Here is a 23,375-nt window from a genome sequence, read left to right on the forward strand (position 1 = left end):
GCCATCTCCCTAATTCAAACCATAATGAATGTTACATGCCCATTTGTCCCCAAATCTCACTGCCATGAATCTACTTCATTTCTACACGTTGAACAGTTTTGACAGCCATATCAACACTTTTTTTACTCTTCACTTAGTTTTCTTCTTCCACCAATTGAGAATTTATACTTGATTTGTTGATTTACATGATTTCTTAATTTATTGTGTAATTGTTCACTGCCCTACACAGTAAAAGGAAATGCCATTTTTATTTTAAATGACATATAAGGGACTTACAGTTTATAACATACTGTTTGATTTTTGCATAAATATTTTTAATTTTATTTTGTTACCAGATCAGTTTGGTGGGGGAAAAATCAATTTACCTTAGTACCTCCCATATCATTCTTTATTTATTTATTTGTAAGTATTTATCAAACATATACTCTGTGCCAGATAACTGTTCACTAAGGACACATTTGTGATGAAGACGAAGATTCTGGTCCTCCTGGTGCTTGACTTTTAGTGAGGGAGCCAGACAATAAACAAGAAGATGAATGAATAATTTCAGATAGTGATTAGTGCTTTGAAGAAAATAAAGTAGAAGAAAAGGTTAATGGAGATGGGGGGAGAGGTTTGTTAAGCTGTTTTAGATAGAGTAATCAGAAAAGACCTCTCTAAGGTGAGCATATATGATCAGAGGCCTGAATATTAGGAGCAACCAGCCAAGGATCTGAGGGAAGAGAATTTCAGGTGATAGGAACAGCAGTTGCTCCGGTGTGTCTGAGGAACAGTAAGAAGACTAGGGTGGCTAGAGATCATAAACTAAACGGAGAATGGTAAGAGATGAAGTTGGAGTGCTTTATAAGACCAGAACATGTTATGGTATTAGAGGCTACAATCAGGAATTTTTATTTTATTCTGGGCTTAAATTATATTTTAAATGTGTTCTTATGACTGGTTTATCTGCCAGTATTTATTTCTTAAACTTACTTGGGAACACATGAAACATCACTGGACTTTAGATGAGAGAAGAGAGACATATCAAGAGTATGTGACTGTAAAGCTGATTCAGTCAAAAATATTCCTCTGTGGGACTTCTGGAAAGCTTCAGTCTCACTGGCCTGAGGAATCAGAGGTAGGAATTCAGTGCTGCCAGGGTGAAAAATGATGCGGCAAGTCATGGAAAAGAGGAAGCCAGAGGGGAGGAGACCCCAGATCTCTTAAAAACTCCACCCAAATCTCTGCCTAATCACTGAGCTGTGCCTGTGTTGTGTGTGACCTCAGGGGGCCCAGCATAAAACAATGGTTGCAAACCTTAGCTTAGCTGCTAGTCATCACAGTGGAAGTGGAGTTTGGAGTTTGAGTCCAGCCAAGTTAACCAGCTGTGACAATAAAATTCAAGTGCTTAGGAAGAAGATAACAATTTATCATCCAAAATGTCCAGTATAAGATTTAAAATTGCTAGTCACGTGAAGAAATTAGAAAGTGTGACCTAATATCAAGACAAAAAGGAATCAATAGAAACAACCCCAAGATGACCAGATGAGAACTTTAAAGCAGTTATTATAAATATATTCCAAGAGGAAAATGTAGTCATAATGAAGAAATAGAAGGAATCTCAGCAGAGAAGTAGAAACTAAAAAAAGAACCAAATGGAAATTCTAGAACTAAATCCGACAAGCTATCGAAACTGGCACAAGGAGAAAGAGAAAGTTTAGATCGCCCTGTATCTGTTAAAGAAATTGAATTTGTAATTATAATCCTTTCCACAAAGAAAACTCTAGGCCAAGATGACTTCACTTTTAAAGTCTGTCAAACAACATAAGAAAGAATATCAATCTTAGGCCAGGCGTGGTGGCTCACGCCTGCAATCCCAGCACTTTGGGAGGCCAAGGTGGGCAGATCATGAGGTCAAGAAAGAGATCGAGACTATCCTGGCCAACATAGTGAAACCCTGTCTCTACTAAAATACAAAAATTAGCTGGACGTGGTAGCACACTCCTGCAGTCCCAGCTACTCGGGAGGCTGAGGCAGGAGAATTGCTTGAACCCAGGAGGCAGAGGTTGCAGTAAGCCAAGATCGTGCTACTGCACTCCAGCCTGGCACCTGGCGAGAGAGCAAGACTCTATCTTAAAAAAAAAAAAAAAAAAAAAAACCAATCTTATACAAGCTCTTCCAAGAGAAAAAGACTAGGGGAACACTCTTCATCTCATGAGTTCATCATTAACCTATTACCAAAACTATGCAAAGACATTGCAAGAAAAGAAATTGCAAACCAACATCTCTTGTGAAGATAAATTTGTATCTTAAACTATTAGCAAACATATCCTGCAATATATTATAGAAATAATACATCATATCCAAGTACAGTTTAGCTCAGCTAAGGTTGGTTTCACATTCAACAACCAATCAATGTAATTCACCATATTAAGAGAATGAAAGAGAAAAATCATATCACCTTAATCTTGCTACATTTTAAAAGAGCATTTGACAAAAGTCAATATCTATTCATGATAAAATCTATCAACAAACTAAGAATAGGAAGGAATACACTTTCTTCATCTAATAGCAGCCATGAATATATACCACTAATATCCATAGTTAATGTTCCCTTAAAGGCTTTATCCCTAGATCAGGAAAAAGTGAGGATATCCATTCTTTAATACATCTATCTCGGTGCAATAAAGGCAGGGAGAAGAAAAGGAAAGAAGGCAGAAATGAAGAAAGATGGAAAAGGAAACTGCATAGATGTTTAAAAGGAGGAAATAAAGTTCTTTTTTTTTAGAGATGATGTGATTATGTACGTAGAACCTCCTAAGAAGTGTACAAAAAAGCTACTAGAACTAATAAGTGAGTTTAGTAAACTAAATGTGCAAAAATCAACTTTATTTCTATATGCTAGCAATGAACAATTGGAAAATGAGATTTTTTAAAAACCAGTTTCATTTACAATATGGAAAATGTGAAAAATTTAAAATAACAAAGTGTTGGAGAGAAAGAGCAACTGGAATCCTTTTACATTGCTGGTGGTAATATAAAATACTACAAACACTTGGGAAAACAGTGTGGTAAATTTTCATGAAGGTAACATACCCATATCATTTAATCAAACAATTTCACTCCTGGGTACTTTCCCAAGAGAAAATACATGTCCACACAAAGACCTTTACACAAATGCTCATAAGGGCCAAAATCTGAAAACACAAATGTCCATCAACAGGTAAGTGGATAAGGAAATCGAAGTATATCCAAATAATGACATTCTGTTAGAAATAAAACAGACATATGCAAAATAACCTGGATGAATTTTGAAAGCATCATGCTGAGTGAAAAGAAAATCCAGGTACAAATCAAAGTACACATTCTATATTTCTATTTGTATAAAATTCTAGAAAAGAAAAAATTGAATCTATAGTGACAGAAAGAAACCCATCAGTGATTGCCTGGGACTAGGGCAGGAGGACATTCCCTGCAAAAATACGCAAGGAAATGTTTAGAGGTGACGGAATGTTTTATACCTCAGTGTGATAAGAGTTACATTAATGCATATATTGTATTAGTAGTTGTATGTAAATTATACCTTTATGAAGCTTGTTAAAGAAAAAGCAATACAATTTTGTTAAAGAAAAATTATTTTGCCAAATGAGCAGTTCAAGCAATAAATTCTGTAGTGTCTTAAGGTAAGCTTCACAAAATAGGTGAAATTGTAATGGTCCTTTAAGGAGAGAGAGGATATAAATATGCTTTAAAACCCAACAGAAAGAACTGAAGGCACAGAAAAGGTCAGCAGAGACACACATGCTTAAAAAGGCAGAAAGTGAGTAAGAGGAGAGTGGCGTTATTAGACTGAAGATTGACAAGGGAGTTCTGAAAGATTCAGAGAGACAAGCAGAATGTTGCCAGAACACGGCACGGGGAATGGCCTTTTAACCTCTGGGCACTGAATGAACTTTTCAGATTTGGGGGCAGAAAAGTATGTTAGGCAAATGAATCTGGAGCACAGTGCAGGAAAAATTGGAATGAATACAATTTGTTAGAGATGACCTGCTTTTGCAATAGTCCTGGCTTAAGAAGGTAAAAGCTTGACCCGGAGTAAAGAAAGGAAAACAAAGACAAAAGCAAAAACCTGGAGAAGATAGAGAAGGAAGAATTGACTGGATATGGCGGTTACTTTACGGATTTGTGAACAAGAAAAGAATAAACAACGACTGAATTTTCAAGCCTGGGTAACAAGAACTGGCAATACTGTTAGTAGACATCAGAAAGAGCCAGTCTGGGGAGAAAGGTGCTGATTTCAGTTTTAGAAATGAATTGCCTTAGAAACCTACCCTGACCCTACCCTTACCCTCTCTGAAGACTGGACGGAATGTCACTGCACACTACCAAAGCATGCCATGCACAGCCCATCATGCCTTTTATCACCTTGTGTTGTAAATGACTGTTTACTAATCTCCCCCACTGGGCTCTACCCAACCTAAAGGTAAAGACAGTCTTTCCCTGTGCCGAGCACTGTTCTAAGGGTCTGTGGGGTTTCCACGTGTTCTTCCCACATAGTAAGTTTTTACAAGTATTTGTTAAATGAATAATGAATGTTGAGTTTCAGGGGACAATGAAACAGGAAAGCAGATGTATGTCTCAGGCAATTAGACTGGTGAGGCATAGAGATGTAATCTTTTTGTTTGTTTGTTTGTTTTATTGCATTTTATGTTTTGGGGTACATGTGAAGAACATGCAAGATTGTTGCAAAGGTACACACATGGCAGTGTGATTTGCTGCCTTCCTCCCCATCACCTGTATCTGGCACTTCTCCCCATGCTATCTCTCCCCACCTCCCCACCCCCCATCCCTCCCCCATTTCCCCCCAACAGACCCCAGTGTGTAGTGCTCCCCTCCCTGTGTCCACGTGTTCTCATAGTTCGACACCCGCCTATGGACAAAGAGACGTAATCTTCAGAGGTATTTACATAAACGTGATCATCGAAACCATGATGCAGGATCCCTAAAGGAGAGTGTATAAACCTCCTGCAGCACTGAAAGTCTTCATTATTTACCAGGAAAAATTGATCGAAAATGAGAAGCTGCAAAGACCAAGAAAATGCACACAGCCCTGTCTTACCCATTCATTGAATTAACTTCTGAATATTCAAGAGTTGGCTCTGCAGATAATCCACCAAAAAAAAAAAAAAAAAAAAAAAAAAAAGAAAGAAAGAAAAGAAAAGAAAAGAAAAAAAACTGTCTAGCGCTTGCTTCTTGCATCTTCCCTTTATGTACCAAGAATTATGATTGGTGACATTTAGGAAAGTGGGAGGAAAAAATCTCAGGACATGGCAACAGCCTGGATGCTTCCTTCACCCTGGCTGAATACTGAAGCTCGAATCTAGGCGACGAGACACTAACTAGCTATAGGTACTTAGATAAATTACTTTAACTCTCTCTGGGCCTGAGTCTACTCCCGTGTAAAATTGTGATGTCAGTATTTATATCATATTTTTGTTGAGAGGATTAAACGAGTTACAGTATGAAAAACCTTAGAACACTGCTGGGCCCATGGTGTTTCATAACTCTTAGCTAGAGGAAGGAGAATATATTGGCTAAGAAGATGGACTTTGTAACCCATGACCTAGGCTTCAATTCTAATTCTGTCAATTACTAGGCAGGTTATTTTGCCTTTCTGGGCCATTCTCTCATCTATAAAGTAGGGGTGTTCCTAGTTCCTTGGTCATAGTTCGTTGTGAAAATTAAATGTATGCTAACCACTTTGAACAGTGTCTGACACATTATAAACATAATGTTAAATGTGACTTGTAACCCATCAACCCCTTACCCATATATCTTGATTCTGAAGCCTGCCTTCAGCTATGTCCAGTCTCCTTGGTGGCCTCTCATTTTAGTCATTAAGTACACTGGATGTTTTCTAAGTTCATTTCACAGAGACACTAGATGGAGTTGCTGAGCTAAAGCACCTAAGAATTGCTGGGCAGCCAAATCAGAATTTGGGAGCTGAATGGAACTTTAGGGACAATCTAGTTAACACTTTTTATTTTGCAGATGAAGAAACTGATGATCAGAGAAGTTATCTGATATAATCCCTGCCTGCAATTGTCTTAGCAATCCAATCTCTTCATTTCTGGCAAAACTGATCCCACCCTTCACCAGAAATGACTGAATAATGAAGCTGGATGTGCTTGCAAGTCCTACTTAGTGAAGTTCTCTAGAAGCATTTGATCAAATCCAAATGATCTTGTAAGCTCCACAGGGGACATACTGCTGTTATTCGCTGACTGGTTGGTCTACAATACCGGGCATGTAGTAGATGTTCAGTTAATATTTGTTGAAGAATGATAGGGATCTATCATGTTTTTAAAGCTTTAGAGATTGAAAATCTTCCTCGGTACTTGTTCCAATGCTTTCTGAAGGAGATTCCTCCTCAGGTAGACTTATTCTTTTCATATATATGTCAGTCCTTTTCTTCTTTTTCTAGCTTCCCAGACGATGTTATAGCTGGAAAAATCTTCCAGCTAAAATGCTTCATTTTGTCACTGAGAGAATGAAGTGAGGCAATTTGTCCATACTCGCATAACTGATTAGTGGCAGAGCTGATTTTAGAATTTTCTCTAGCTTGTCATCTAAAAACCAAAAAATGCAAGCTGCTTCAAGAGACTTGTCAAACTTCTTCCACTGCCCTTTAAATGTCCCCTAACCTTGTCTCCAGGTCATGGTCCCCAGTTTTTTATAAAGTTATCAATTTGATTGCCCCCCGCTTGGAGCAGGCTTATTATTTACATCCTTCCTTTTCCTGCTCCCAGTTCAAATAACTAGCCTATTCCATCATTGCTGCCCACCCATCTACGCTTTGTACCTCCTGGCTCTTAAGCCCTGTCTTTGAAAAGAAGGTAAGTCTTCTTTCCCACCTGAACCAGCAGGAATGATTTCTTCGGATATTCCAGGAAGCTCGTCCTTCCCTGGTTAGTGTCAGAACAGAAGGATCCCAGACATCTAGGTCACTTCCAGGATTGTTCCAAGATGGCATTTGCAGTTCTGATCAGAGCCTCAAAAGTTATGTTGGGCTCTGAGATAACATAAGCCAGGGAAATTCCCAAACAGAAGGTTCCCTAGATGTACTAAATGACATTCAGGCACTGGTTTGCTAACACCACCCAGGAAATGTAGAGTTTCTACAGTCAAAGATGGTATCTTTGATCTCAATCCTTTACTACAATTCCATGTACTTACTGGTTTATTTATTTACTAATCCTACCACCTAGTTGCAGTAGATTGTAAAAATAGCCAAAAATTCTTCTATTCTCATCAAGAGGTGAACTCTATTTCTCCACTCCTTGACTTTGGTTTGGTCATGTGACTTACTTTCACCAATAAGAGATTGGCAAAGGTAATATAAACTGAAGCTTTGAAAGTGCTTGAGCACTGGGCTTGTCTTCTTGCTGTGTTTGGAACTCTAGGGCTACCATGTAACTAAGTTCAAGCTAGCCCGCTGTGGAGGAGACTCCATGTGGAGAAGCAGCTGGTCCCTTGCAAAGAGCCCTCCGACTGCCAGACACGTGAGGAAGGTCATCCTAGATCATCCGGCTGCCTCCAACATGCCAGCTGACCAAAGAAGCACGAGGAAGTCCAGCAAATCCACCAAGCACGCCCAGACAGAAGAGCTGCCCACTCAGCCTATGCAACTGTGAGATGAATTCACGGTTGTATTTTAGCTCATTAAATTGTGGGGTAGCTTGTCGTGCAGCAAGCACTACCTGATACACCAGTGGTAAAGACTCCCCAGGGAAAAGGCAATCACTGTTTCCCTGTTCCCTCCTCACCATGACCCTCAGTTTTTTATTCTAGTATAATAGCTTTAGTTAGTATTTTGACCGTATATGATGTTTTCGTTCAGTGAGGAAATAGCAGAGTATAATTGTTATACAAAATTATGTCAACTGAAAGTGTAGACTTACCTCATCTTGGCAATCCAGCATTAAAAGTTATATCAAGTTTATAAGACATTTTGAGCCAGAGTCGTTTCTCTCACAAGTCTTGGAATCTCTTGGAGAAAAAGTCTCTCTCTCTCTCTCTCTCTCTCTCACTCTCACTCTCTCTCTCTCTCTCTCTCTCTCTCTCTCTCTCTCTCGGGTCTCCATGGTTTTACATCCAAATCACTCTCCTCTGGGGATATGAGAGGTTTCTTAGACACTGTTTATGGAACTTCTCTGGTGTCAATTTCCTCTTTTTAAAAAATGCCAGCAATTTCTCCTTCTCGATAATGTTCTTACCCTTTTAGAACACAGACGTTTGGAAACCCTAAAGTGTATCACAACCTTATCTTTGATATCATCTCAAGCTTCTAAACCCAGTCCCAGAACTGAACCCTTTGGAAAGTTACTTCCCAAGCACTTATCCCATAGGCTTATCTATTAACACCAATATGAATGTTTTTTTCAGTCATTCAACAAACCAGGGATAAAACTGAGTGTGGCAGAATCAGTCCCTGCCCTCAAATATCTTTCAGCATATCTAGAAATTCTTCAAACAAGTTGCGATCATTTTTTAGTTAGAATTTGATTCCCTGTGGGGAAGAAATGGACATGATGACCTTGACAGAGATAAGAATTACCTACTGCTTGTTCCACGTGGTCCTGTCTCGAAGTGGATCACTCTTTAGGATTGATACAACTTCACATGAACCTGAAGTGTCACAAAAAAGTGGTAACCAACTATAGTGCATTCGCTCATATTTCTAAAAACGGTAAACCACAGTTGAGCTGCTGCAGAATTTTTATGACAAAGCGTGGGTTGCTCTGCAGCCATCCCTCCCAATTCAATTTGCTGATGACTCATCCATTCCAATCTTCATGTTTATAAATCAATGGAGAAAACCATGCTCTCCATCTTTTATTCTGCATCAGTCTTTGCTGCTGGAATCCTCTTAGCTAAGTACAGAAAAAGAATTTTGTTTGGACACATTCCAAACTTAAATTGTCTCCTGGATTTTGTACCAAACTGAAAGAAACCAAAGAAAACCTCTCAGTTTCTAAAGCTCAGAGTGTCGGAAATAAGAGGGGCTGGACGCAGGGGCTAGTGAGCAAACAGGAAACTTTGCACTAAATAGTTATTTTTTTAGCTGCAGCTCATAATTTTAATTTCAATAATATTTCCCTGTTAATAAAATCAGTAATATACTCAGTGTGGGAGATTGATTAAAAAAAAAAAAACACGTACAAATAAGCAAATAAAAACACCTGTTAATTTAGGACGCAATTGCAAAGAAGAGAAACCTACTCTCATTAGCTCAAGGCAAAAAGGGAGAATATGGAAGCATAACAGGGAGAAGGGTCTTACAGTTTAATATTTACACGCTTTGCCCACTGCCTGCTTTTTAAGAAGGATTTGTGCCTGTGTGGGTGGGCTCCTGCCTGTGTGCGTTGCTTAGTTCCTGAGCCTGTATTGTACTGATGGTAATCGCTGAAAAAACAGCAGATCTGTAGTAGCCTCCTGTGCCTGCACACAGCCTAAAATGCCCACAAGCCCACTTCGATATACATACATCCCACAGCTATCTAGCCAGAGTTTCTGAGTTTAGCAGGACAGTGTTTGACAGAGATTCACTAGTAGGTTCACGATGGGTCACATGTTCCTACAGCCAATCGCCTACTACTGAAAGGGTGGGATCATTTGGTTTAAATATGGCAGCCTAAGAAGCTCCTTTTGGAAGAGGATATTATGAATAGGGGAGGCTTTGAGTGGAACAGATTATTTTAGAAGATTAGGCAGGGAAGAAATGAATGGCATCTATAGAGCAAATATAATACCATCCAGAAATCATCACTGTTAACATGTCAGTGTGCTTTCTTAGTTGATATGCTGGTTATAGAAGTATATATGTGTTATACAGTTGATAAATGATAAATATAGCTCTGTGACCTAAGCTTTTCATGTATTATAATAATCTATCATAAACACATCTTCCTATCATTAACTTTTTTCTCCAGTTACTTTAATGGTGGCACAATATTTCACTGTAGAGGTATTATTATAATAGATAAACTATTGGATATTCATGTGATTTCCAAGTATCTATCATTTTATATAAAGCTGCAATAGACATCCCTGTTCTTTAATCTTTGTGCATATTTCTGATTATTTTCTTAGACATACCTAGAATTGGGATCAATGCCTAAAAATATTTATTTACTGCCGATTTGTTTTCTAAAATGTTTATATCAACATTTACTCCCACCAGCAAGGATTAGATGGGGTCATCTCATCTTAGCATCAGCTCTTATCTATTTGGAAAAACAAAACAGAGCATGAAACTGAAACTTGCCACTGTATATTGTATGCCTCTCCTGTATACTATATTCGATTTCTCATTTGGGTGGACCCAAGTTTAAAGCTGAGATTCTTATGGTCCCCAGACCAGCTGCATCAGCATCACCCAGTAACTTGTTAGAAATGCAAAGTCTTAGGCTCTACCCTAGATCTACTGAGTCAGAAACTCTGGGGATGGGAGCCAGAAATCTGCATTTCAGCAAGCCCTTTGGGTGATTCTGATGCATGCTCCAGTTTGAGACCCACCAGTTGAAAGCATTGAAAAGTTCTTCCTAACTGTAACTGTTACATCTTACATTTCAAGTCGAAAATTTTTCTATATCCTTTAGCCCAAATACAACACTGGAATGAAGTTTTAGCTAAGGTTACCCCAGATGTTTCATGGTTACACAAGAATGCAAAACAAAACATGTTTTCCCCACGGAATGAAAACACAATATAAGTTTTCTTTAGCAGCTGTGGCTGGAGATTGCAAAATGGAATAGTTTGGCCACCCTCCAAGCTATTAGCATCCCCTCCCTTTCCCCCAAGGGTGAAAGACAATCAAGCCAAAGAGAAGGAAAAACACGCTGCTCTCAACTTCACAGCTCATACCCAGAAATGGAGCTGCTGGAGCATCTGGGATGTGTCAAAACAGAGATGACAGAGAGGAGCACAGAGCACCTCGCCCCACAACCTCTAGATCAGACTAGTTCATTCTGAATGACTCTCAGAGGCATGCCCCCAGTACCTATCTCAAAGAAATACATGCCAAGATTTCAGTCGTTGTGGTAGATGTGATAGAGAAAACCGAGGTGCAAAAGTCTTTCCGGTGCCCTTCACACAGCATGGCAGTGCTGATGGTCTTCACCTGGATTTAATAATGCCCCCACTTTCGAGAGCGTTGGGATGGTTAGGCCCATGGCATCTTCAGAAGAATGCAGGGTGGGATAGTGGGAACAGTATAGATTTGGAGTCTGACAGCATGAGGATATGTCTTTACGCTGTTCCATATCCCAGCCATACCAGCCATATAAACTTTAGCAAGTTACTCAGTTTTGCTAAGCATCAGTTTTCTCACAATAAACACCTCACCGGAATCCTTGGGACTTGGGACTGCTGCGAGGATTAAATGAAGTCATAGGCCAAGTACACCATAATTGCTCCAAAAATGGCCATTCCCACTTGGGTGTCTTCTTCACCCTAATGTGAGAGACACAAGAAGTACTCTGCTGATGCTCAGAAGAAAAAAACAAATCTCATCATGCATTTCAAAACTTCTTCACAGGAAGTTATTTTCCTTCTATGCTCTTGTCTATCAGTCTTTCTTTTGATACTTCGTGGTGCCCCTCAGACCTTTTTCTATGGAGAGTGTCTGATATCAGGATTCCCGTCACGAAAGCAGGCCTACATGACTCAGTATAGATCTCAACTAGACCTTCTTCCAAACAGGGTGAAAGGAACGAGAGAGAGCAGGCACTGAGACGTGCTATCTTCTGCTTGGACCTTGACACCCTTGGGCACTGGTCCTTCAAGATTCCAGTTCAGATCAGCCTCCACCTGAATTCTCTATAATCAGGTACCCAATGCTACATCAGGGCTGTTACCAAATCTTTAGCCCCAAAGACTTTCCAAAGGCCAGACTCGGCCTTGAGTCAATCTGGATTTCAGGCCTGGTCCAGAATTATACCTTATTTCAACCTCTCCTTGGCCAATCTTTTTGTTTCTTTTTTGAGATGGAGTCTCACTCTGTCACCCAGGATGGAGTGCGGTGGTGTGATCTCAGCTCACTGCAACCTCTACCTCCTGAATTCAAGCAATTCTCCTGTGTCAGCCTCCCAAGTAGCTGGGACTACAGGTACGTGCCACCACACCTAGTTTTTTTTTATTTTTAATAGAGATGGAATTTCACCATGTAGGCCATGCTGCTCTCAAACTCCTAACCTCAGGCGATCCACCCTCCTTGGCCTCCCAAAGTGCTGGGATTACAGGCATGAGCCACTGCGCCTGGCCAGCCAATCATTTAATGACCCTGGGGGATTCAAATCTAGAGAATAAGGCAAGGACTGAGTGGAACCATTATGTTAATGTCTACCCAATTTAATTAAATTTTCTTAAGGTGTGACTGATTTCCTTAGGACCTTGCCATATCGTCCAGTGCTGCTTAGCCAATGGGTTAAGTATCTCCAGATTCCCAGATCTTTTTCTATCCTTATCTATATCCCATCACTGCATGAAGACCCTGGGGATTTAGAAGCTAAGATCTTAATTTGATCTTCATGCTGATTTGAACTTCTGGAGTCTCATCTCTAAGGCCAGGACAGTTGTGCAGAATGCTTGTTAAGATTTCCATGCAGGCACCTAACTTAATAATGCTCAGTGAATTGGGTATGGAAATTCCTGGAGGGCTGCAGCCTTACTATTCTTTTTTTTTTTTTTTTTTTTTTGAGACGGAGTTTCGCTCTTGTTACCCAGGCTGGAGTGCAATGGAGCGATCTCGGCTCACCGCAACCTCCGCCTCCCGGGTTCAGGCAATTCTCCTGCCTCAGCCTCCTGAGTAGCTGGGATTACAGGCACGTGCCACCATGCCCAGCTGATTTTTTGTATTTTTAGTAGAGACGGGGTTTCACCATGTTGACCAGGATGGTCTCGATCTCTTGACCTCGTGATCCACCCCCCTCGGCCTCCCAAAGTGCTGGGATTACAGGCTTGAGCCACCGCGCCCGGCCGGTAGCCTTACTATTTAAAAATGTCTTAGTGGCCGGGCATGGTGGCTCATGCCTATAATCCAGCACTTTGGGAGGCTAAGGCTGGTGGATCACGAGGTCAAGAGATCGAGACCATCCTGGCCAACATGGTGAAACCCCATCTTTACTAAAAATACAAAAATTAGCTGGGCGTTGTGGTGTGCACCTGTAGTCTCAGCTATTCAGGAGGCTGAGGCAGGAGAATCACTTGAACCCAGGAGGCAGAGGTTGCAGTGAGCCGCTGTACTCCAGTCTGGTGACAGAGCAAGACTCCATCTCAAAAAAAAAAGCAAAACTGTCTTAGCTGGGCATTCAGCAAACAGATGCTGAATTTCACTGTATTCATTCAGTCTGAAACACCTCGACAACACTCAATCATTCCTTCACTGAATAAATATTTAATTAATACTTGACATGGGCTGGGCACAATGGCTCATACCTGTAATCTCAACACTTTGGGAAGCCAAGGTAGGTGGATCACTCGAAGTCAGGAGTTCAAGACCAGCCTGGCCAACATGGTGAAACCTTGTCTCTACTAAAAATACAAAAACTTAGCTGAATGCAGTGGCGTTTGCCTATAATCCCAGTTACTCAAGAGGCTGAGGCAGGAAAATCATTTGAACCCAGGAGGCAAAGGTTGAAGTTAGCAGAGATCATGCCACTGTACTCCAGCCTAGGCGACAGAGCAAGACTCCATCTCAAACATAAATAAATAAACACTTGACATGTGCCAGAACTATGGGGTTACAATGAGATTAGAGTAATGAGAAAGATATGTATGTCTCTGCCTTCATGGAGTTTACTATCTATTGAAAAATTCACATGTTAAACAGAGTCAAAAATATGATGCATATTGCAAGAGCATAACCACAGGATGCTATGAGCCTGCTTATTAATCAAGTGTGGCTGCATAATATTAGATTACTTATTTAAAAAAAGTTTCACTTTATGCCTTGCAACCATTCAAGCAAATATCCAATCCCATACCTCCTTGCCTCTAGGGTGACCAGTTCATCTTGGCTTGCCCAGGACCATCTTGGTTTTGACACTGAAAGTCCAATGGCCAGGGAAAACTCTCATTACTCAAAAAACCAGACAGGTAGGTTACCCTTCTAAACTCAGAAAAAGTCTGGGGCAGAGTTCTCTGGCTTTTGTCTTCAAAAGCCTAAATTCTTTAGGATAACAGACATGAATCCTTCAAAAACTCAACGTCATGAAGTAACAATAACAATATAAAAAGGTCAAGGGACAGTTCTAGTTTTAAATAAACTAAAAGAACAAAAACAGCAAGTCTAAATTGGATCCTGGTTTTTGCTCTGAAGCATAACAAACATTTTTGGAATGAAACATTTCAGGGAAATGAATATGAACTAGATATTAGATAATTTTATGGAACTATCAACAGTTTTGTTAGATGCAGCCATGGCGTTGTGGTTTTGGAGGTGAATGTCTTTCTCTTTAGAAGACACAGGCTGAGCCACGCGGGGTGGTTCACGCCTGTAATCCCAGCACTTTGGGAGGCCAAAGGGGGTGGATCAAGAGGTCAGGAGATCAAGACCATCCTGGCCAACATGGTGAAACCCCGTCTCTACTAAAAATACAAAAACTAGTCGGGCGTGGTAGCATGGCCCTGTAGTCCCAGTTACCAGCTACTCAGGAGGCTGAGGCAGGAGAATCGCTTGAACCCAGGAGGTGGAGGTTGTAGTGGGCTGAGATCGCGCCACTGCACTCCAGTCTAGGCCACACACCAAGACTCCATATTGGGGGAAAAAAAAAAAAAAAAGACATGGCTGAAGTACTGAGAGGTGAAAAAAAGATGGTGACAAAATTTTAACAATTCTCAAAATCAGTGGAGTGTCTAAGAATATTCATTTTATTATTATTTCCACCTATCTGTATTTATGAAACTAATAAAAGTTTTGGGAAAGAAGTCAGTAACCACTGAGCAGAATAGGGATTTGAGATAAGAGAAATGGCCAGGCATGGCGTCCGCACTTGTAATACCAGCACTGTGGGAGGCCGAGGCGGGAGGATCGCTGGAGGACCCAAGTTCAAGATGCAAGAAACTTGTCCCTGAATTGGAAAAGCCTTCTTCCAGAATAGAAGCAGGAGAAAAAAGGAAGAAAATGACTGTGTGCCGCTGGTGTTGATTCTAGGCACATGGGATTAGAGAGAGCCTAGCAAAGACCTTAGTGCCCCAAATTCGGCATTGAAGCAGCTAAGAGAGTCCTGGCTTGATGCTGTGGACATCTCAGTTGATTTGATACGTGGATGACTGATAACCAGACACCTGGAATTCTGACCCTAGCCCAAGTTATAAGAAGAGCCCAAATTGAAACTGAGGTTCCATTTCCAACACCCCAAAGAGTTACATTTTCTCCACATCTGAGTTTATGGACGGCGTTGAATGTCCTGTACACTAAACGGGTGAATCCAGAAAAGTTCCCCTGAGTGATATCTCAGCTAAAAGTTGAAAGCTTAGTGGGAGTTGGCCAGGTAAAAAGGAGAGAATAAGCATGTCACACATCTGAAACAGCACGTTTTAAGGACAGAAGAGTGGTGCCTTGAGATAAACTGAGAGAAATTCTGTATGGCCAGAGCAGAGAAAGTGAGGGTAAGAGGGACAAGAGATGAGAGTGAAAAGGCAGCCTGGAGCCAGAATGCACTAGACCTGCCAAACCAGGCAAAGGAAATCACCCATTCTTCTCCCCTTGGGGACTCCAGGGCCCCGATCCTTCCCTCCCAATGCCCCATGGAGTTTACTATCTATGTCAGGCATCCCCAGACTTTTTACACAGGGGGCCAGCTCACTGTCCCTCAGACCGTTGGAGGGCCGCCACATTCTGTGCTCCTCTCACTGACCACCAGTGAAAGAGGTGCCCCTTCCTGAAGTGTGGCGGGGGGCCGGATAAATGGCCTAAGGGGGCCGCAGTTTGGGGACGCCTGATCTATGTAAACTAAAGACCATCCTAGTGCCCATACCTCAGGGCCTCTCAGTGTCTGTAGAATGTGTAGTCTGGGCTACAAATTAGAAATCATCTTGATTAGGCACCAAGTTCTTGCCATCAAAGTGATGATAAATGGAGAGAGAAGCTGAGTCTGTCACCCATTTTGGGGGTGGCTCTTTCCGCTTGTCCCTTTACCCACTAATGTCATTAATACATGCTCATAGCTCCTCAAACACTGCCCAGGTATCTGTGGACATTCACTGGGGGTGCCTTATATGTGTTCATAGACGAATCTAGCTAGTCACCACCTGGTGTATGCAGGTGGTTCCTCCCCCATTGCTCGAGCCTCCTCTGCTAGACAATACGGTGTCCAGTGGGCACTATGGGCACTTCCCTGGGCACAACTGTGTCCACCAGGCACCGCAGTCTCCTCCTACAGCTGATTAGCAGCACAAAATTAAACAAAATGAAAAAAATAATGAATAACATGTCAGAAAATTCACTGTTCAAATTATCTAGTTTTGGCCAGTATGTTGCCTTTCAAGACTACTCTAAGCCAGGATCGCTGGAGGACCCAAGTTCAAGATGCAAGAAACTTGTCCCTGAATCGGAAGAGCCTTCTTCCAGAATAGAAGCAGGAGAAAAAAGGAAGAAAATGACTGTGTGCTGCTGGTGTTGACTCTAGGCACATCTCACAACTCGTTCCAAAGTGGTGAGATGTTGGTCTGTGCAGTGGCAAAAAAATGCCACCTTTCATGACGTGCACCCTCAGAGAGTGGTGAAATAATTTATACGGGTTATAGGGAAACAGGCTTTTTACTGTTCATATACAGTCCCCTAGCTTTCCAGGGGGCTCAGATATATAATCACAGAGGTTGGGTAGCAGGGCCTTGGACCACAGGCAAACAAACACATATCAGACACTAGTCTGTCCCCCAAATCACTCATCCTTTCTGACAGTGGAGGCTTTGTTAGTGGGTCAGGCTTGTGGTGCCTGGCTCCTATTTCCCTGGGATGACTATTCTTCTGGGAGGAGCTTCAGTCCCTCCTGTAGAGATTTTTGGATCTGCTAACTGGTTCTCTGAATATGCCAGATCATCTGAACCCTGGCAGGGGTCATAGTTTGGGCTTCTCCTGGGACCCACAGCTTTAGTCTTTCTTCTATTAGACCAGATTACTTGAGGAAAAGATGGGGTTTTATTTGCTCTCGTATCCTTGAAAGGTGGCATGGGCCTGGCATGCAGGAGATGTTCAATTCATTATTTTTATTGAAAGACCATCCCAAACCTTTGGCGAGTGGCCACCAAACTTTAGCTTGATGGATGGAAACCACTTGGGAGATTGTTAAATACACAGATTTCTAGGCCCTATCTTCAGAGATATGACTCATTCGATCTGGAGTGGAGACACAGGAATATACATTTATAGAAGTTTCTTGGTAATTCTGATGCACATTGTCCTTGAATTTCACTTTGCCTCTACCTTAGGCAGGCCTGAACCACAACCACTATTAGCACAAAGGGTCCCTTTAGCTCATTTGTGAGCGTTAGAAACAGTTACCCCTTTCCCTTTACCAAGTCCAAGACCAGGGTGACAGCTTGGTGAGCAGAGTTTAGAGAGTCATTTCATCCCTTTATCCCCGTTGCCAAGCACCCCTGTGCTGTACACAGCCTGAACAGTTGTTTGCAGCAGCCTGGTCTGATGCCTGCTCCTGCCGAGAAACAGTGCACATGAGAAATTCATCTTTGAGTCATTCGGTCCCTCAGTAAACTCTAGGAAGATGCTGGAGTTGAATCGTGCTGGTTACTTGCACCTGGAGATCAGATAAACCAGGAGCCAGAGTCTCCAGACCTGTTTGGGAGGAACCTGAAATATATGGCTTGAAAGATTGAACACAGAGGTTCTTGAATTTTGCTGCATGTCGGAATCATTTTGGGAGCTCTGAAAGCTAGGTCTGATGCCTGATGCTTGCTGCCTAGGTCTCACCCCCAGAACTTAATTGAGCAGGGGTGCAGCCTGTGCATCAGAATTGTTAAAAGACCCCCAGATGATTCTAAGATTCTAACATGCAGCTTAAGTTGAGAATCTCTGACCTAATAGAGCCCTCACCCTGATGAGCGAGAATCAATGGCTACTGTGTGTCTTCCTAGGGAATGGAGGACCAGAGTGGGCTCACCCTCCAGGCCGGAGCAGGTGGCTGGCTCTCTTGCTATGTGTGGTCCAGCTTTGTGTAAGTTCTTCAGGTTTTCTCTCAAGAAAAAAATGAGTACCTGTGTCTATGTTTCTTAGAATTTCTACCAATCACCTTTATACCTGCGGTTACTGATCACTTGCCTAGATCTGGTCCTTCTCTTACCCCTATAAAATAAATCCCATCTTTTATTTATTTATTTATTTATTTATTTTGAGACAGAGTCTTGCTCTATTGCCCAGGTTGAGTGCACTGGTGCAATCTCGGCTCACCGCAACCTCCGCCTCTCAGGTTTAAGCAATTCTCCTGCCTTGGCCCCCCAAGAAGCTGGGACTACAGGTGTGTGAGACCACACCAGGCTAAGTGTCTCCATCTATTTTTAATGTGTGACATTCCCCATCGGTCTGATAAACCAGTCCTCCACAAGACATAAATGGCAGGTAGAACTTGAATATACTCTCCAAAGTATATGTGAAAACAATTCGATAATATGCTACAAAGAAATTATGATTATGAGAGCAAGATATTATTTTTAAATGATGGGACCCAAACTGGGGATGCTGTTGCTTTGCGAGGAGCACCTCAAACTTAGGGGAGTGGGAGAGAGTACTGAGGGCCTTTTAGAAAACCCCACTGTTTTTACACCTGCAGCAATGAACTGACTTCCATTGATAATGCTGATAATACGATTCTTCTGAAGGGAGAAGTAGGAATGAAGAATCTAGTTCCCCCACCAGATAATGAGCTCCTATGCTAACAGGGGGAACATAGTCTATACCTTTTGGACTCCTGCATCATTCTTGCCACATAATTTGCATGCTTTTATATGCAATAAATGTTTAAATTGTCTATCAAATTCAACACCAATTTATTGAGTAGCTACTATATCCTAGGCCCTGAACTAGGTACTTTCATGTGTTATATTATTAAATCTTGTATTAATATTAGGCATTAGTATTAGATATTAAATAGGCTATAGGTCAAGTCTGTGACAAAAATATCTCAAAATACAGTCTATTAGACAAGGTGTGAGTTTCTTTCTAAAATAATGGTCCAGATTATGACCCAGCAAACAAGTCCAGAGCGTGTTTGCTGGTTCAACTCTCCTTCATGTGGCTTCCATCCTTGAGTTCAGCAAGGCCACTTTAGCCAATGGGTAGAGGAAGAAGCCAGAGACGGACAACCCACAAGTGCCAGAAAACATTTCTGTTCACATCCTATTGGTCAGAATTTAGTCACATGATTAAACTTACATGCAAGGCAGGCTAGTAGATGTAATCACTAAGTAGGCGGCCATATATTCATCTAAAACTGGGGATTGATATTGTTAGACAAGAAAGAATAAATATTAATGGACAATTCTCATAAAAATCTCACACCTATGGATAACTGTCTTTATTCATATTAAAGTTAGAAATAAACTATAGGGCAGACTGCAATGGCACATAGCTGTAATTCCAGAACTTTGGGAGGCTAAGCGTTAGAAACCAGCCTGGACAATATAGAAAGACCCTAGCTCTACACAAAACTTAAACTGGCCAGGTGTGGGAGCACGCCTGCAGTCCCAGCTACTTGGGAGTCTGAGGCAGGAAAATAGCTTGAGCCCAGGAGTTTGAAGATAAAGTGAGCTATGATCACTCCACTGTACTCGAGCCTGGGTGACAGAGTGAGACTCAATCTCTCTCTCTCTCTCTCTCTCTCTCTCTCTCTCTGTTTTTTTAATTGAGACCGAGTCTTGCTCTGTCGTCCAGACTGGAATCTACTGGTGCAATTGCGGCTCACTGCAACCTCTGCCTCCCAGGTTCAAGTGATTCTCCTGCCTCACCCTGCCGAGTAGCTGTGACTACAGGCACCTGCCATCATGCCTGGCTAATTTTTTTGTATTTTTAGCAGAGATAGGATTTTGCCATGTTGGTCAGGGTTTCAGCATGTTGGTCTTGAACTTCTGTACTCAAGTGATTCACCTACCTTGGCCTCTCAAAGTGCTGGGTTTATAGGTGTGAGCTACCACGCCCAGCCGTGAGACCCTGCCTCAAAAAAGAAAAAGAAAAAAAGAATCTATAGAAAGATGCTGGTTTCTGGCCCAGAGAAGTCCTCCATTTTGTCAGTGTGTTCAGGATTAGGTTGGCTCTGAAGTAAAACATTTCTGCAGACCAGATTCAGCTTATAAGAGTATGGCATCTAGGCCAGGCATGGTGGCTCACACCTGTAATCCCAGCACTTTGGGAGGCTGAGGTGGGCAGATCACCTGAGGTTGGGGGTTCGAGATCAGCCTTACCAACATGGTGAAACCCTGTCTCTACTAAAAATACAAAATCCAGGTGTGGTGTTGGGTGCCTGTAATCCCAGCTTCTCAGGAGGCTGAGGTAGGAGAATCGCTTGAACCCAGGAGGCTGAGGTTGCCGTGAGCTGAGATCTCGCCAATTGCACTCCAGCCTGAGCAAGAAGAGCTAAACTCAGACTCAAAAAAAAAAAAAAAAAAAAAAAAAAGAGTATGGCATCTAGAAAAAAAAAAACCAACCTGATTTATTAATTTACAATGGAGGAATATACATATCCAGCGGCTAGAATGTTTGTGTTTCTCAGCCAGGCTAAGGTTTTCCTAGTACAGAGGTACTTGGAAGGCTGCATCAGAATCCGCTAGCATACACTGACTGTCTAATCCGGGCCGGGTCTGTGCTAGACGTTTTCCACAAACAATCTAATTTGATCTGTGTGCCTAACTCAATTAAGTGAGGATCATTCGGAATATTTTACAGGTAGGAAAACTGAACAGCAGAGAGGTTATAAAGCTAAGAAGTGGCAAGGCTGGTGTCTGAATTCAGAGCTATTTGGTAACGAAGTGAGTGCGTTTCCATTACACCCTGCTGCTTATGTGTTAGCTCTTCTAGTTAGCGTCAAGACGTCCTTGGTGATGTTTTCATAGGCTGCGCCTCCTTGTGGGATTTCTGTTACAGCATTTCATGCGTAGACACAGTCTTACTATCGAAGGTTGTCTTTCCCAGGCTCCCTCATCACTCGATATTCATGGATCATGTCTTAGGCATTTTACACAATTGAGCATAGCACGGGTCCTGGTATTTGGTACGTGCTTAAACAAATGCTTAAATAAGTTGATAAAAATATCCTCTAACCTAGAGTTAAAACAGACCTCTGTTTTTTTCTTTAATTTGAAGACGGGGTCTCTCTCTGTTGTGCAAGCTGGAGTGCAGCGGCGCCATCATGGCTCACTGCAGCCTCAACCTCGTGGGCTTAAGGGATCCCCCTGCCTCAGCCTTCCAAGTAGCTGGGACTACTGGTGCGTGCCACCATGCCCAGATTTTTTTTTTTTTTTTTTTTTTGGTAGAAACAAGGTTTAACTGTGATGACAAGGCTGAGCATTCCCCCAAGAGCAATTCAACCCTGAGCCCCTTCAGCACTTCCCTTTCTCTTGAATGCTTAGCCTTGTCCCAACTTCCCAACTTCACCACAATAATATCTTATTCCAAGTCCTTGGTTTTCAGCTGCAGTGCCAGGCACACTCACAAATATTTCCAATTGATTCCAAGTAACACCCTTGTATATACTGGAAACGTCTTCCAGGGTTGAGTTTTTCCTTCAATCTAATCTCAGTGTATCCTGATATCTTGTCCATGTATTTCCTTTTATTTCATCTTCAGGAGCTACAGAAGAAGCTGTTTCCCATTTTGAGTTTACTATGAAAATGAGCTTTCACGATTTCAGGGAAGGGAAAGATGCCAACTCCAGGCTGAGGTCATGATTTTGTTTAAAGAGGCTTTGCTAACCATCTCAGTGGTGATGCAAACTCCCTGTCATGATGCTCAAAGACAGGCCTGGGTGGGACTAGCCTCCTTCCCCTGCCACGGCTCTGGGGAGGAATAAGCTGGAAATCAGAAGGAACCCTTTAAAAGCCCTGGTTTCTGCACCAGTGACACAAATGGTGGGGTATGAGGGTAGGACTAATCAGAGCAAATCAGCAAGTGTTCCTAGATGCAAGGCTCCCTGCTAGACAAAATGGGGCGCAACGAAGTGGAAGAAGAGGCCCTTCCCTGTAAGCCTCACTTGGACTCGCTCTCCTCAATGCAAAAGTGATTGAATTGGACCTCTCCCATGAAGTACCCCTAGTGCAGATGAGGGTTTCTGTCCTCTGCTCCTCTGGACATTATTCTAAGCCAACTACTATAAATCAGAAACTTATGTGAGTTGTCTTAAACATTCCAGGCAAGTTTCACATTTGATTTCACAGATATTCCAAGTTGTTTTAATACAGACATTGTGGCTCTTCACTCAAATATCTAAGTAAAATTGATACTGCAGAAAGATGACCCTTATTTATTTTATGACTTATTGGGTGGGTACCCCCAAGAGTAGCCATTCTTGGGTACTCTAGCAGGCTACCCATTCTTTACCAGGAGGAACCCTGGGCTGGATAATGTCTGACAGTTTTTCTAGATCCAAAATTCCTTTATGAGGAGTCAGAAATAAGTAATAACAGAAACAACATAGGCAGATATATTTGAATGTTAGGGCATATAAATTCAATTTCTTTTTTTCCGAACTCTCACCAAGTAAAACACTTCTGCAGCCCAGATTCACCCACCAACTGTCAGTTTTCAAACTATATTTTCAGAATCTATATTTTAAGAAAAGTCCCCAGGGGACTCTTATGATCAGGCATTTGGAAACTCTGAAATGACATGTATGAATTGTTCATAAACTATAAAACCTGAGATGAACGTGAGCCATCATTGTGGGTAGGGATAATAACCTCTGATGTCTTTGCCACACAAGATGGCTTAAATGAGATCAATAACAGGTATCACTTGGTGAAATTCAGGAACTGAAATGATCAGACTAGAAGGCATGGTGGCTGCTGCAGCTCTGTCCTCTCGAGCCTCATCACAGGTATGTGCAGAGGTATGTGCCTTTGTAGCCCTGGAGGGAGGCACAGCTGGCTGGAAAAAGATGTTGTCAACCTCTTGCCTCTTCCTTTCCCAGTAGCTCAGATCCAGGGCTGTGAGCTGTTCTGGTGCAGAAACAACAATAGCACCAAAGGTCTCTCTCAGTTCTTTTACTTACTTATCTTAGGACCTCTTCTGTTAAAAGAGAGATCCAACAAAGAAAGGGACACAGATTCTAGTATCCTTAAGAAGAGGCGCTGTCCTTGCTGGGCCCCTGGATCTCTTCCCAGCCCTGCCC

Source organism: Saimiri boliviensis, chromosome 2 (genome assembly GCF_048565385.1).
Source record: "Saimiri boliviensis isolate mSaiBol1 chromosome 2, mSaiBol1.pri, whole genome shotgun sequence".
NCBI classification, from domain to species: Eukaryota; Metazoa; Chordata; class Mammalia; order Primates; family Cebidae; genus Saimiri; species Saimiri boliviensis.